Below are 12,343 nucleotides of genomic sequence, written 5' to 3'. Positions count from 1 at the left end.
ATTTTTTCAGTGCATTAGACATTTTTTCATTGAAGAAAAGATGAGGTTTCTAATGACAAAAACTGACTCTAGCTAAATGTTTGATTGAATTCAATGACAAAAACATGCTTTTCCTGCCTGCAATGCATAACTGGAAAATGTATTTGTAACCTGATGAAATGCAAAATTGAGTACTATTTCTAATATTTTTAGTTTTGTGATAAGGACTTAGTTTGCAGTAATTGGAGAAAGGCTGCACTAAAGAATCCAGGAGTAGAAGGTTGCAAAATTTTCAAGTGCTGGCTGACCTTATCCTTTCCAATGAGAACTTCAGAGAGAAGTGAGAGGGAAGTAGGCTTATTAGCATTGTAGTGGGACTCTAATTCTTTAACACACCCTTCCCTTAATGAAGTATATCATGTGTTCTTTTTCTGACTCTAAATTCTGTGTTTCTGAAATGACAAGAACTGCCTATGCTGTCTGGGATTCCTGGAGGTGTAGCACCTTGTCTTTGGTAGGACCAGCAGTTTTGGTGAACATGTCTTGATGGGCTTCAGGTCCCACTAACACTATTTGTAAGTCCCAAGTAGAAACATGGTCATCCTCTACCTGGCAGATGAATCCAGCATTTGAAAAACATTGTGTGGGATATGTAACCTTGAATCCTATCAACTGGATCTCCACTTACTCATTTAGGTTGTGCAAGGTGTTTGGACCTAAGTCCTCTAATGTGGTTATAGACTCTCTTGGGAAGGTAAACTGCAGCGAAAGCTGCAGCTTAACACAGCAGCAATACACTAGCTTTCTTGTGCAGCAGCCTAAATAAACATTTGTATTGAAACCAGTATATGACTAATACAACTCTGCAGGCTTGACAGTCTCAGAGAATCACAGAACATCCTGAGTTGGAAGGGATCTATAAGGGTCATTGAATCCAGCTCCTGGCTCTGCACAGGACATCCCCAAGAGTCACAGCATGACCCTGAGAGCATTGTCCAAACACTTCCTGAACTCTGTCAGGCTTTCTGCTGTGACCACTTCCCTGGGGAGCCTGTTCCAGTAGCCAGCCACTCTCTGGGTGAAAAACTTTTTCCTAATATCAAACCTAAACCTCCCCTGTGAAAACTTCAGGTCATTCCCTTGGGTCCTGTTATTCCAGGCTAGAGGTTTGTAATGCACACTTTCTACTGGGGCTTTCATTTAGTGGCTTATTACTTAATGCCATTAAATATTAGACTGGAAGATTTAATGTGAACAATTATTCGAAAACTTGTCCAAATATATCTGAAAGATCATAGCATCACAGAACCACAGGATGGTTATATTTGGGGTTGGATGTGACCTCTGGAGATCATACAGTCCACCCCTCCTTGCTAGACCAGATTCACCTGGAGCAAGTTGCACAAGATAGCGTCCAGATGGGTTTTGAATATCTTGTGACAAGGGGACACCACAACCTCTCTGGACAGCCTGTTCCAGGGTTGTTTGAGGTCACCCTCAAAGCAAAGACTTTCTTCCTCATATTCTGATGGAGTTTCTGTGTTTCAGTTTGTGCCCTTTACCATTTGTCCTTTTACTGGGCACCACTGAAAAGTGTCTGGCTGTACCCTCTCAGTAAAGAATGAAACAAAGAAGGCATTCAGTAACTCCACCTTTTCTTCAACACCAGGACACCCACCCAATCCAGCAGTGGACCCACATTTTTCCTAGTGTTGCGACTAGTGCATTTGAAGAAGCCTTTTCTTGTTGTTCTTGATATCCTTTTTTAAATTTAATTAAAATTGGATTTAATTATTTGGATATTAATTTAATTAATTGGATTTAATTCCAAAAGGACCTTAGCCATCTCTGTCACATCCCTGCATACTTTGGCAATGTTCTTTTGTTCCTTCCAAACACCCTGTTCCTTTTTCAATACTTCATAAACCTCCTTCTTCTATTTTTGCCAGAAGCTTCTTGCTCATCCACCCAGGTCTCTTTCACTCTTCGCTTGGTGTATTACTGATAGGGATAAACCAATCTTGAGCATGGATGAAGTGATGCTTGAATATTAACCAGATCTCTTGGATACCCCTACATGCTAGATACCTAACTCATGGGATTCCTCTGAGTAGGTCCCTTAAGAAGCTAAAGTTATCTTTCCTTAAATCCAGGGTGGTACTCATATTTATTGCCCCACTATACAGGATCCTGAACTTCACCATCTCATGGTCATTTGTGGCAAAGGCTGCCCCCAATCTTCACAACCCCCAATCAGTCCTCTTTTGTCTGATGATGTTTTAAGAGGACATGCTAAGATCTTTTAAAAATGCAGGGAGTGACAGTACAAGTGAGAATGGCTTTAAAGTGAAAGTAGGTTTAGATATTAGGAAGAAATTTGTTACTGTAAGGGTGGTGAGACGCTGAAACCTGTTAGCCAGAGAAGTTGTGGATGCCTGAAAGTGTTCAAGGCCAGGTTGAATGGGGCTTTGAGCAACCTGTTCTAGTGGAATGTATTCATGCCCTTGGCAGGGGGGTTGAAATAGGTGACCTTCAGAGACTCTTCCGATCTTAACCATTCCAAGTTTCTATGTGCTTTAATCAAAACTGCTTCACAAACAAGCCCTGTCTCTCATCTTCCCATTCCATTACCTCTGTACCCCAGAGTGAGAAAAGATCAGGCAAAAGTAAAGGCTGTAAAACTCATGTGAGTTTATGGTACTGAAATCTTGTGATGCTCTTGCAGAAAACCTGCTTATCATAATCTTATCTTCTCTATGTGAAGCCTAGTCTTTCCCCTAAATATAATTTTATGCACTAAAAGCTCCCAGACTGTCACAGGCAGAGGATGAGACGAGTAGTTCCTAAGAAATGTGATGCTCCATATCTATGTACTGAAATAAATTTACCTTTCATTTAATAGCTGAACAAGTTAGTCATAATCTCAGATGCTGGTGCACATTATGCTGAGACATACCCACACTAATATGCTTTCTGCTAAAGCAAATGCTTACTCTGTCAGAGTACAAATCATATTTTGCTGCTAGTAAAGTCAAGGGAGAGAGAACTGAGGCTGCAGCAGGGCTGCTTACTTGAGCAGATTTGGAAATTTTTAGCAGATTTCATTAAACATGTGGAGAGACCTCAGCATTCAAGGCTGGAACATTAGAATGCAAGTGAGAAGTGGTATAAACAAAACAAGACAGGAGAAACAAGCACTATTACGGATGTATGATAGTGTCACACAGATCCATCCATGTATGAAAGCTACAGATCTGTGCTATTTATAACCATGCTGTTATCCTAAAGTCATGACTTTATCAATTTCTTTAATGTGATTGGATCTTCCCTAACAGAACTTTCAGCCTGACACTGAGCAGCAGCACAGTGGTGTGATCGGTGACACAGAGGACTCATGTTTCACTGAATGTGATAAGCACTTTGCTTTGATTATAACTGGTAAGTCTGTAAGTGGACAGTTCTGGTCCATCATCTGTCACTTTAAGTTAGAGAATAACATATATTTCCTTTTCTCAACTTTTGATCAGATATTGGAACACATAGAAGTATTAACCAACTAAAAGGTGACTAATACCCTCAGATTTTATTAAAAGAGAGAGGGAGAGAAGGCTGTGAATGTTTCCTTACTAGATTTTTTTAAAGTATTTATTTAATATTTTAATATATAATCTTCCAATTATAGATTAATTCTATCAAATATTTTCTCTTCTCAAAATGTTATATTCACTACTACTGTTTTACTATTACAGATGCTACAATTTCACCTATTAAACATACTGTAATTACAAAGATCCTAAATATTTTCATCATTGTATTTGCTTAAAAAATTAACCAGCCATAAATAAGGATTGTGAAGAAAATGAGCAAGAGTTTTGATAATAAGATCCCACTCCTGATTTACAGCAGCAGATGATGTATAAAATATGAATGAAGTAAATACTGAACTATAATGCCACTACATCAGCTGCCAGATAGCACAGCTGTTATACTGGGAACATGTGTCTGTCTCCAGTTTTCCAGAGAAAATTTAAAAAATCTTACAGAACACCACTAAATATGAACAAGAATGACAAAAGTATCCATTATTAATAGTAAAAATAGACAAGTCATGAGGCTGTCTTATGTCAAAACCCAGTTTCTTAGAGGTACAGTAGTAAGAATACTTTAGGTTCAGCTTTACATTAACATACAATTCAGTATCTCTTCTTAATACAGAGAAGATAAAGTAGCAAATTCTAGCATTCCAAAAATCGTGGCAGTTTGTTCTCCCTAACTTCAGAACATACAAGGTCTCACATGGTCTCCTGACCAAAACAAAGGATATCACCTATTTCATTCACCTTTCATCAGGTAAGAGCAATAACAACGTTTTGGAGAGCTTCTAGGCTGCACGTAACATTTCCAGGGATGAGATTGCACAGCTGTGTGTGGTAGGCTGTGAAATCTCCTGTACTGAACTCACCCTATCCATATAAATGTTTTTTTGTGTACCCACTCTAACCTCACCTGGAGCAATTTAAGCCTATTGCCTTTCATTGCACAGTCTGTGATCGTAGGGGCCAGACGATTCTTCTTGGCTTTGAGGCAGCTCACCTTCTGACTTGAGGACTGCAATCACACTTTCCCTCAGTCTTCACCGGTATGAGGTGAGACAATGGAGGCTATTTCAGGCTCTTGCCATAAGCCTTGTTATCACAGTATCTAGACATCTTTGTTCTCTTATGTCATATCTCCATTTGTCCATTCCTCTCAAGCAATCAGATATGACAAGTCTAGGAAAGAAAACATTTTATGTGAAAACATCTACCCATTTTAATAAAAACTAGTTATGTTATCTGTTCTGGTGATGCAGTTCCACTGCCTGAGAATGTTTTAATATTTTAGAAACTATGTTTCTCATCACTGTCAAATACAGCACTCACCTTTTTTCAATCAGAGCAAAGGTGTAGTTGAGGGCTACAAGAGAAAATTAGGCACTTAAAAAAAATCCATGTAAAGTCTTTTTTTCTTCTGAAAAATATATTTGGTTACACAGTCCATAATTAATTATTACTCATTAGAAAAATTAAACTGAAGTGAAAATGGTGAAGAATATTTTATTTTTTGTAGTATGTGTGTTCCTTTCTCATCTATAAACATTCACTTACTCTGAAAATTATTAGTGGATTATTAGTTCAGGACAGAGATCAGATGACTAAAAATTCCAACACTGATAAGCACCAAAACAGATTTCACCTCTGACCAAAATTTAATGGTAATCTTGCATGGGCGAGCAAGAAAATAATGAACATTAAGGACACAATCTTAGATTTAAAAAATTGAGTATTTTTGCACTTTCAGACAAGATGAAAGCATACTGTCTGTTCTTACAAATCTGAAATTCGAGATTCTAAATGATGAATTAAAGCTTATACTAAGTGATTTTTATTCATGCATCTCTGATCTTGTCTTCGACTTTTATTTCATGCAATTTGTACGCATGTTAAATATCTGTATGAAATGACAGCATGTGAAACAACCATCAGTGCATGAGCTAGTTTCTTTCTCTTTAAAGATATTGCTGAGTAAATCATTACTCAGAAATCAAAAGCAAACAAGTGAATTCAGTACGTAGTACTATGACTAGGAAGGTTATTTAATTAAATATCTCACTGAGCATCAGATTTTGTGAGAGGTCAGGACAATGTATAATGGTTTTTAGAGTAGAATAAATTCTGAATTTGTTAGGAAATGGAATTTTCCAAATTCCATTACTGAGGTGTCATATATATGTAGCTGAATGCACTAATAGGCCTTCCACTGTATTATTTGTCTAATCTCTAATAAACAATTGAACCCAGTCTGATAGCTGATGAGGAAAAATCATCATTGCCTGAGATTAAACAAATAAACAAACAAACCCCTTAATGAAGACAACAATTAGATTTGGTGTTTTTAAATGTTTTCTTAAACATCAATATAATGTGGGGTTTTGTGTGTTTCTTGGGGTTTTTTCTCTTTATTTAATGGTTTCAGGGTTGAGGGGGATGGAGGCTTTACATTTCTGTTAGAACAACTAGTCACTGTATAGTTGAAGGTGGTTAATTTATGAACTAGTTCTTGAATAACCCTTTTAAAAAAAAAGTAATTTAATATAAAGAGCGAAGATAATAGGGCAATCCCTTGGCACATTGTGCCCTCCTTACAAGGGGGAAATGCACTAATATAATCCAGATGTGGTAAACTCTACCAGTGGTACTTAAATTATGCCAGTCAAATAAAAAAGTTGACTAGTTTTAATAAAGGGCATGGCTACAGTTAAAAAAAACCAGTCTGACATTCTTTTAAAGTCATTTTGCTATGATAATTGAGGTAAAATGAGCATATAATTTATTTACCTTGTAAGAAAACTGCTTCTAAGTAAGTTATTCTTATATTCACCATATTTGCTCTTTAAATACAGGGAAATACTGCAATTCCTTTAAATCTGCATCAACTTTCAGTATTTATTATAGACTGCAAATAATGTCTCATTTCTAATTTTGAAATTGAAATTTTTGAGGCTGTGTTTTCTATAAATGCCTCTACCTCATAGATAGCTGAACAAGTAATATTGTGTATATGAGAAATTTCTGTGACTCAGAATCTGGCAAACCAACAGTCAGATTAGTATTCTTATTTCTTATTCTGGTCTGTAGACTCCTCTTTGAATGTCAACATCAAAACTTTGATGATTATATTCTTTTTGAAACGCCCAACATTTTTGATTTTTTTTTTATGGTTGGATGTTATTTGTCTAAGCAATGTCATTTTGACTCTTGTGTCCAATGTAGAGTAACATGATGTTCAGTGCTCTTTGTATATTTGATCTCTGGGTAGAAAAAATTACATATCCTCAGCAGAGTTTTTACACATGTTGCTGTTTTGATGAAGTTTTTCATCAAAATCTTGATTAGGGCATATGTTCTAGATGGCTTTCTTATGCATCCTCTATTTCTCATCACTCCTGAAACTAATTTTTTCCCATTTTCATCATTGTGTAATTCATTTTCTTGCAAGAGTACGACAACTACCTTGTCGTAGTCAAGGCATAGGTACTTTTTTGAGAACTACACTCAGTTAACAAGAATTAGTCCCTTGAATTTTTAACTGTGTGTAGTAGTTCTTCTCACTGTTGAAAGTAACTCTTTATACGTTTATACCTAAGTCCATTGAGGAAAAAAGTTAATACAACAGGAAAAATATTCCTAGGTCTTTGTCCTTGTCCTTAAGTTTTCTACTTTACCTCCCAGGAAAAGAAGAGAGCCGAAGTACTGTGCTTGCTGCAGAGTATTTAAAAAATTGACAAGTGAAAAATAAAAGAACCCACTTACCAGCTTTGAGACATGACTATAGTATATCACTCTGTCATTTGACACATGACCTGACCATTGCCATGGGAACTGGCAGGAAGAAGAGTGCCACATGATAGAAAGCTGCTACAGAGTTGTAAAGGCTAACAGCATGAAATGAATGGATTAAAAGGTTAGGAAAATTCTGGTTGTTCTTGTGTGTAATGTGACTAGGAAAACGTATTTCAGACTTAAACAAGCTGTGTTAGAGCAGAGATTGAAGTATGAAAAATAATATTCATACCTCTCCACCATTAAATCTTCCCTGTTTTCCTTTGTGCATTTGCTTAGCATTAGCAGCAGAATGGAGTCTTAGGAATAGATGTGAAATGCTTTAAAAATACAATAGAAAAAGTAGAGTAAAATCAATAGTAGTGTGGGGAATTACTTGAGAAGCTTGTGTTTCCACAGTGGTAATCAAAAAGTAATTTTATATCCAATATTTTGTATTGATTGTTTGTGAAATTGTAATGCATTATATTATACACCTTGTTGTCTGATTATAAATATATGTACCATCTTGTTGGGCTTTTTCTTTTCTTATTGAGTTTCCTTTTCTTCAAGACAATTTTTGGTTTGTGTCTATAATACGTAGGAGCCAAGTAGCAGGCTATGGATATTATTTGAGCTAACATTAGCAGCTTGCTAGCTTCTTTTGACTTTCTTTGGAAGGAAATAAAAGGACACATGGCATAACAGAGCCCTTGAACCAGCACTGTTTACAGGTGATTCACCCACTAGCTGTCAAGTGTTTTCTTCTTTCAGCTGCCTGTCAATCTCCCAAAAAATTATTTCATGCCAAATTGTATTTACTTCTATACAAAAGCAAAATACAAAAGTTCCTCATTTTGAAAATATATCAAGAAAAAATCAGGGCATAAATAAATTCTGTTAAATATATAAAATACATTGTAAAGACGATGAAAACAAAAAAACCAGCCAAAACCTCCCAGCCCTCTGTTTATCAATCCCTTAATTCTGAGTCAGTTCCTGAGTCTCATGAGCCCAAAAGATACGTCAGACTCTTTGAGATTCAGTGACTGGGTGTTGACTGCTTTAATATATCATAAAAGACTATAAAAGTTTCAGGCAGAACTCCCATTTTACTTTAAAAAAAATATTGTAAATAAATTGTGATATCATAAATTGATTTGTCAGATTTGCTATTTTTCCTTTAAGATATATTTTGACAAAAACTTCCTAGAATTTTAATGTGGTTTATTAGGACATTTTATTAATATATTCTCCTAGATAACTTATAATACTAAACCATCACAGTCTGTTATTAAAAAAATCTTTTTTGATTTCTGCTGCATCTGATATTTATGGAGATCTCAGAGAATGTAATTTCCCCAGAGACACCATAAACTGAATGTGAAAAAAATACACATTACATTTAAAGGCATTTTTGTACAGTGGCTACTGAAACAAATATCCTGCATTAAAAAAAAAAAAAAATAATAATCTTACTTCATCTGCTCTTCACTGAACATTTTATATTGAAAAGGATAACCAGTTACAGAATGGAACTTCTAGCCATATTACCAGTTTGTTTTCTAAGGCAGACATTTTAAACTCAGACTAAAGAAATAAGCAGCCTGCTGGCTTTATAAATTCTGCATGCTAAAGGTGCAGAAGAGTTTACAGGTAGGGCTTCAGGCATATTTTTCACTGAGAGTTTAAAAGAGCATTGCAACATTCTGCCCATATCTAGCAGAATTTTGGAGTGTTTCTTTAGTTAAAAATCTGATTTTTCCCTTATCAATGCAAGTTGAGTATTTTTTTTTTTCTCATCACACAACAGATTTTAAAGTGTTTCATTTGGGAATATCTAAACAAATTTACTTTTCTCCAAGTGAGCTGTTTTTTTCTGTTATATTTTTGTGTTCAATTGGAACTGTGGTTTTTATACAGAATCTTTAATTTCTCTTAGGCCAAATTCACTTCCCCTTATACATGAAACATATCTACCAGCAGACAACATAGTCCTGGGAGTCTTATTCTATGTCCCAGTCTAATTTTCTCCAGATAAATGTCTTTCCAGAGAGACCTAATAACAAAGGACAACATGAATCTGAATTGGTGAATCTGTTGCACCAAAAAAGCTCATTAAGCTTATTGTCAGTTCAGCAGTCTTAGGTCAAGACAACATATAATTGAAGATTTCTGATTTTTTTTTTCAGAAAACTAAAACACATTTTAGTCTATTTGTGGACACAAATCAAAATCAAAATATTTTTGTGTGATTCACCTGACAGAGTGGTGTAAGGAAAGAAGGTTTTTTGCAAGGGTAACTCCCTCATTGCCATAACTTCATATATTGAAATTTGTAATTTGTATTTTAGGATTTGTGTCTCTTATTTAGAAAAAAATCACGAGTTTCAGCACAGTTCATTTTGATATGTACATATTCAACCTACACTATATAAAGTAGAAGAGAATTCTTTCCAGCCCTTTTTATTATATTTTTTGCTGCTTTAGGAAAAGAAAAAAACCCAACAAAATAAACATGTTTTTTCATTAACTATGTCACTGCCAGTCTCAGCACTTCCATGGTATTTATTTAGTGCCAGCACAATTTTATTTATAATTAAGCTAGCCATAGATTTTTTCCTCTGGTTTATATCTCATATTTGGTAATGTTTATTTATTTATTATTATTATTTATAAATAATACCTATAAATGATTATTTGTGGTTGGCTCATGTCTCATCTGTGCTGTTTCATCTCTCTTGTGAGAAAAGCAGCAATTTTTCAATTCAAAGTACACAGCTGGAGAGAAGATAGATACCTCAGGTGCTGCCCGTCTTGACCATTCGGACACTATTTCATTTATTAGTCAAGCCTGGTCTTTTTTTTTTTTTTGTTATGTGCAACAAGTTCAGGATATAAAGACACTTCGGATTATGCTTGCGTTTTAGACTATTTGGCTTAATGTGGATATGGTTTACACTGATGAATATTACTGCCATAAAATCTCATTCCGTGTTGGAGGAATATGCAATAATTATTCAATTTTCATATAGGTTTTTTAACAACACTCCTCCCCTCCCCCCTTTACAGAATAATACAGATCAGAGTAGAAGTATGACTTCTTGCAGTACTAGTAAAGCAGTTTCAGGAACATAATGGAAATAATTTCAGAATAAATTTTTGAGACATTAAAATTGAGTGAACAAATGAATTCATTCAGTCCTGCAGAATGAGCTGCATCTGTATCTTATTTACAAACTAAAGTGTATGGTACATAATTTTATATAATTCAAATGTTTTAACATCAGAATGTACTAATTTAAGTGTTTTGTTTGAATTCTTATCTAACATCGGTCATACAATTGCCTCACACTTTGTATATCTTAGCAATCTTTTAGAATAAGACAGAATAAAATTTTTTGAATGGTATTACAGTTTGAGACACTTCAGTGCTTTAAAACTTCATCCACCATGACCTTACATCTGTTAGTTGAATGGTTAATTTCCAAGTCTTTTTTAAAGCCACTCATCACATTTTATAACTTATCACATTCTATTATACAAACTATCTTTGAAGCTACCTCTAATATACATAGAAAAAATGAAAATGCTGATTTTGATTACTTTTCAAAATCACAAAATAATATGCATGTATGTGTAAAAATTATCTTTTTCATATCCAGAGAAAAACACCTAGAACCAAAGCACCTCAAACGGCACAAATGACAACTGAAAGCTACCCAAAAAAATGTAAATTCTGAGAAAACTACTTGCAGAATGCATGGTCCGTTATTTGTCAATACTTCGATAGCTTTATTTACTGCCTGTCTAATCAGCCATGAGCAACACCTCACTAAACATGGTGTCCTTCACACTGGTGATGCAGAGTAAAGTTCAAAACACAGGACTACATGTGTATGAATATGAGCACCTATGCCTAAACTTTTCTTCTACACAGCAGATGAAGCTGCCAGATATGCACCTAAGCTTTAATTTTTGTAAAATCAGTGTTTTAAGGACAGATAATTGTATTTTCTCTAAAAAGTTATGTAGTCACATGGTAATCTATTGCTATCAAATATAAACAGTTTACTCCTACATAGGTACCTTGAACTTTTTTCTGAGATTGAAAATGTCTGGGCAGTGTGGCCTTTTACTTATTTATTTTATTGTATTTGTTTGTTTGTTTCAATTTACTTGGTGACTCAAATGCTAAATGGTATTTAAGGACTCAAAACCATATAAAAAATATATCTAGGCACAATGAAGAGCAATTGAAACTCAAGTGACTTCTAAACTGTCTTTACACTGGTAGTGGTGTTTGGCCTCCGTGATTTCCCTTCGCCAACATATAATTCCTTGACAAGTCAAGCTCTCCCATAAGCAGTGGAATGTCTAGGAGACTCCTCCAGAGGACAATTCGGAACATCTAAGACTTATTATTATTATTATAATTTTTCCTGTAAAAGTCATGTCTGCTGACCACAGAATAAGCCTAATTTCCTGAGACCACAATTGCCTATGGTCAAATTACTTTGTGCACAAATTGCTTTATAAATTAGAATTTATGTTCTCATGAAAATTAAGAACATATCTTAATAAATTAACATGTGGACCCCATTCCAAAAATTTGCACAATGTATATTTTTCAGTGGAAATTATTTTAAAGCTATGAAACAAAAGTATCCTAACTGTTGAAATGCAATGACATGTATAAGAATGAAATAAAAATGAAACAAACAAAATAATAGATACAGATCAGATACTTTTTTTTTGCTTTGGCCTTTTTTGCCTAATTCTTAACTTTTGTTATTATTTTCAGCTTCTTAAGATAATGAGAGCACTTTATTATTGTCATTTCACTGATGGCAAGATCATGGAAAGAGACATTACTGGGATCTCGCAGTGATGTGTGGGGAGGTTTGGCATCTTGTCATAGTGACTCTCTTCATATTAGCAACAATATTTTTAGTGGTCCATGTTGTGTGAATTAAGTTATTATAAATTTTAGGGCAGAAATG

The sequence above is a fragment of the Coloeus monedula genome (assembly GCF_965178545.1).
Source record: "Coloeus monedula genome assembly, chromosome: Z".
In the NCBI taxonomy this organism is placed as follows: Eukaryota; Metazoa; Chordata; class Aves; order Passeriformes; family Corvidae; genus Coloeus; species Coloeus monedula.
The sequence above is the reverse complement of the archived record's forward strand: the minus strand, read 5'-3'. Positions refer to the sequence as shown.